This window comes from Pelophylax lessonae (assembly GCF_965119305.1).
Source record: "Pelophylax lessonae genome assembly, chromosome: 2".
NCBI lineage: Eukaryota > Metazoa > Chordata > Amphibia > Anura > Ranidae > Pelophylax > Pelophylax lessonae.
In genome coordinates, this window is record NC_138769.1 from 487,565,365 (window position 1) to 487,570,409 (window position 5,045).

The window sequence follows — 5,045 nt, forward strand, 5'->3', positions numbered from 1 at the left end:
TATATGTTATTAAGTTAGAGAAAGTTAGGGTGAGGGGACACGGAGGAAATAGGCTTATCTTACGTTCCTCTTTTTTAGCATGAGCTCGCCACAGCCACAGAGGGCACGAAGATCGTCGGAAAGGTAGGAGGGGGCTACGAGGGACTAGACGGTGAAAAGAGTGCATACACCATATTTAAAGGGTGTTTGTTTTTTAGGAGCAAGAGCCCTAAAAAGAAGCATTCGCATAAGGAAAAGACCCGCCAACGATCTGGTTCACCTCCACCTGAACCACGCTCTAGCCAGGCGTCTCAATCTCCGAGCAGGTCGCACGCTAGTAAGTCTCCAGACATGGAGCCAAGTAGGTCCAAAGGTCGACCCGCAGAGGGCTTATGTGTGGCCTGTACGGCTCCTTCCGCTCCCGGAAAACTCCTGTGTGCCGAGTGCATTAAAGATGTGGCCACAGACAAGGAAGCAGAGGCAAACAAGAATAAAGAATATATCCACAAAGACGTGGCAGATAGCATACACCTGGTGGCTAGTACAAGTACGCCTAGAAGCAGGCCTAAAACAGGGAGTAACCCAGAGTACAGAAAGGGGTCACCGCCAGTGCTGGAAATTTCTTCAGGAACCTCTTTGGAATCAGAGGATCTAGAGGAACATATGTTAGATTTTCAGTTCATAGAACCATGTGTCACAGCGGTAAAGGAAGCCATAGAATGGGAGCAAGACTTCCAGCCACCAGAAAAAGTAAGGAGATATTTCCCGACCCTGAAGAAGCAGGGAACGGCTTTTCCTTTCATGACAGAAATACGAGAATTGTTGGAAGAAGAATGGAGGAAACCAGAGAAGAAAACGAACACCCAGAATCGTTTTTCTAAGTTATACCCTTTTAAGACCGTGGATGCCGAGTTTTGGGAATCTCCGCCGGGGGTAGACGCAGCCCTACAGCGTTTGGCAAGGCAGATGTCTCTTCCTTTAGAAGACTCCGCAACCTTCAGGGACCCAATGGATCGACGGGCGGATGCTGATCTTAAAAAGATCTACTCGGTTGCTGGTATGGCCTGCCGCCCGAGCATAGCATTGGCCTCCATCTCCAGAGCCGTTAAGGTATGGGTCACGAACGTGGAGACCGCACTTAACTCAGGAGTAGAGAGAGCCAGGATTGTAACAGCTTTGGAAGAATTAAATCTGACAGCAGCCTTCCTGGCGGAGGCCTCCATAGACCTCGTAAAGCTGTTAGGGAGGCTTATGGTGCACTCGGGGACAGCAAAGAGAGCCCTCTGGCTGCGGCACTGGGTGGCTGACAGTGCATCAAAACAGGCACTTTGCAATATTCCGTTTAACGGTAAGATACTTTTTGGAAAGACCTTAGAGGAAGCAATTAAGCGTGTAACGGGAGGTAAGACGGGACTCTTACCACAGAGAGCAAAGAAGAGACAACCATCCTTCCGTCCAGGACAGACCGATTTCAGAAGAGCGCGTGAGGTAAGATCATATAGGCCTGGTCAAGAATATGCAAGGGGCCAATAGAGAGGAACGCAGAGCTCCTTTTTGAGGGGTGTAAAGTCACGAGCAACGCAAACGGCAAAGAAGGCCGAGAAGTCTTTTTGACGGTGCATCCGTCCGACCCCTCCAGGTGGGGGCCAGGCTGACAGCCTTTTGGAGTGTATGGACGGACGAAGTCAAGGACCAATGGGTCCAAAGTACGATAAAGACGGGCTACAAGATAGTCTTTCGGCAAAAACCACCGAACATATTTGTCCAGACAAGATGGCCACAGGACCGAAGAAAGCAAGAATTTTTAATAGGATACGTAGAAGAATTGTGTCAGAAACAGGCAATCATACCAGTACCGCCACAACAGCAGGGAAGAGGCGTTTATTCCCCAATTTTCTTGGTTCCCAAGGCATCGGGAGACCTCAGGCCAGTCCTGGACCTGAGATCGCTAAACCTATTTATCGAACCTCAGGGATTCAGAATGGAGTCCATATATACGATTATATCAGTGATACAGCCAGACGATTGGATGATATCAATCGATCTCGTAGATGCATATCTGCACATTCCAATCAACAAACACCACCAGAGGTATCTGAGGTTCACTTTGGGAGAAGACCATTATCAATTCAGATGCTTGCCTTTCGGAATCAGCACGACTCCCAGAGTCTTCTCCAAGGTTCTGTTAGCCACCATTGCAAACATTCGTCTAAAAAGGATAAGGATCTACCATTACTTGGACGACATTCTGGTGGTAGCCCAATCAATTACAGAATTAACGCGACATTGCGATCAAGTATTACAGATTCTCACCAATTTTGGTTGGCTGGTGAAAGCTCAAAAGAGTCAATTAATACCATCTCGAAGAATGGAGTACCTGGGCCTAATATTCGATACACAAAAGGGACGGATCTTCTTACCCAATCGCAAGGTGGCCGAACTGATGGCTTGTATCGACAGCATAATGAGTGCTACTGCACTATCCGCAAGAGACTGCATGACACTTCTAGGAATGTTTACAGCAGCGACCCCCCGCATTACCTTGGGCAAGATTCCATGCAAGAGCTTTTCAGACGTCATTCCTTTGTCAGTGGGATGGCGCATCCTTAGATCAGAGGATCAGGTTGCCAACTCGAATCCGCCAGAACCTAGTGTGGTGGAGTTCACCGGACAGCCTGTCGTGAGGCATGCCCCTCAGCCCAGGGGAGTGGATAACAATAACTTCGGATGCCAGTCTCCGGGGCTGGGGGGCCCACTGCCTCGGCAGGCAGATTCAGGGCAGATGGCAAACAATCGAGACAAGACACTCCAATCTCCTGGAGTTGCAAGCAGCCTTCCTAGCCCTGCGTGCTTTCGAAGACTTGATTCAAGGAGCCCAAGTCCAACTAAGGTTGGACAATCAAACGGCAGTCTCCTACATAGCCCGACAAGGAGGAACCAGAAGCCTCTCTTTACTGCAATTGACAACCAGGATTTTTGTCTGGGCTGAGACACGCCTGGAGGCCCTGACAGCGATCTACATTCCAGGCAGACAGAACATCCTTGCAGATCAGCTGAGTCAGAATTTCCCCACCAGCAGCGAGTGGGCGGTCAACAGATGCTACCTGGAACCAATTTTCTCCGAATGGGGAACACCCTCCGTGGATCTAATGGCAACATCAGAGAATGCACAGCTGCCAAAATTTGTAAAAAGGTTCAAGAACCACAAAGCGATAGCACAAGATGCATTCTCAATTCCATGGACGTTCCCACTAGTATACATCTTCCCTCTGTTTCCACTCATTTTGAAGACATTATTGAAAATCGCAAAAGAGGGGACACATGCCATCCTCATACTACCCTTCTGGCCTCGAAGACCCTGGTTTCCATTGCTATTACAGATGGCGGCAGCCCCGCCAATAGCTCTGCCCCTGAAGAAAGACCTATTGAAACAGGGACAGTGGACACATCAGAATCCAGGGAGGCTGCAACTAGCGGCTTGGCTCTTAAATCGGCCAGATTGCGGTCGCAGGGACTCTCAGAGGAAGTAATCACCACATTATTGAGGGCAAGGAAGGCATCTACAAATTCTACATATACAAGAGTGTGGGAGAAATTTGTAACCTTTGCTACAGAACAGGGCTTTTCCCCGTCCATGCCAGAGATCAAGAATGTACTAAGCTTCTTGCAAACAGCCCTAGAAGTGGGCTTGGCCTACAATACAATCAAAGTACAAGTGTCTGCATTATCAGCATTCACAGGTCACAGGTGGGCGGAAGAACCCCTGATAAGACAATTCCTCAAAGCGACAATGAGAATACGGCCTCCGAGAAAGAACCTCTTCCCAACTTGGGACTTGGGCATAGTGCTAAAAGCCCTGCTCCAACCTCCGTTCGTCCCCACTGAGACATGCCCCTTGTGGTTCTTAACATCAAAGTTAGCCTTCCTTACAGCTATCACATCAGCCAGAAGGGTTTCCGAACTAGCAGCCTTTTCTTGCAGACAGCCATTTTGTCTTGTTCTGGCAGACAAAGTTATCCTGCGGCCATCATCAGCCTTAATATCTAAGGTAGTCTCAGAGTTCCACTTAAATTGGGAATCGATCCTACCAAGTTTCACACAACCACCAGAACAGACAAATGAGCTAGACCTAAGGCCACTAGATATGGTCAGCTTATTTGCGACATGACTACAACGCACCCAGCAAATACGAAAGTCAGATGGCCTATTTATTCTGCCAGCAGGTCCTAGAAGAGGGGAAGCTGCATCAGCAAGACTCATATCGACTTGGATTACCAGGACAATTAACCTGGCATACAAGCAACAGGGCCTAGCTCCTCCACAAATATTACGTGCGCACTCAACTAGAGGTGTGGCGACCTCATGGGCAGCACTCGCCAAAGTGTCGGTGGAGGAAATATGCAAGACAGCCAGCTGGAGCTCCAGCGGGACCTTCGCCAGACACTATAACTTGGACGCGATGTCAACCAATACAACAAGATTTGGAACGGCAGTAGTGATGGCACCTTTACAGACGAAATAAAGTCTATTCATAGAGCATTAAAACGGACTGTTCTTTTATGTCATTATCCCGCCCTACATAGCTAGGTAAATCCCAGGTGTGCTGACGTGGGACTGGCCAGGAAAATTGAAAATTGTTACCAATACTTACCGTAATTTTCCTTTCCTGGCCAGTCCTCACGTCAGCACAACCTTGGAACCCTCCCTAAGTGGCCTTTCACCGCTAAATACAGAACAAGAGGGAATGGGAGGGCCCTCTCTTATAAGCTAGGATAAGGGTGGTCCTGAGGGTTCGCACGAGGAGCAAACCCAGGTGTGCTGACGTGAGGACTGGCCAGGAAAGGAAAATTACGGTAAGTATTGGTAACAATTTTCCATTTTCTGTACGAGTGTTTCTGATGCATTTTTGATGCATTTTTGGCGCAATGAGGTGCATTTTTGATGTGTTTTACTGCTCTCCAGTACAGTCCAGTGCAAGAAAAATGCAGCATGTTCTACTTCTTTTTCTGGAACTAGAATGCACTGGAACTGATCCCACTGCTTTGATCTATGCCATTGAAAACCAT

At 48.3% G+C, this 5,045-nt stretch overlaps 1 pseudogene across 1 annotated transcript; it reads left to right on the top strand.

Annotated features, from left to right (window-relative positions):
• Positions 1-330: 330 nt before the first annotated feature.
• Positions 331-1,593, top strand: LOC309548158 (annotated as a pseudogene). The gene has a single exon. The product of its transcript is annotated as an uncharacterized misc_RNA (transcript).
• Positions 1,594-5,045: the final 3,452 nt, after the last annotated feature.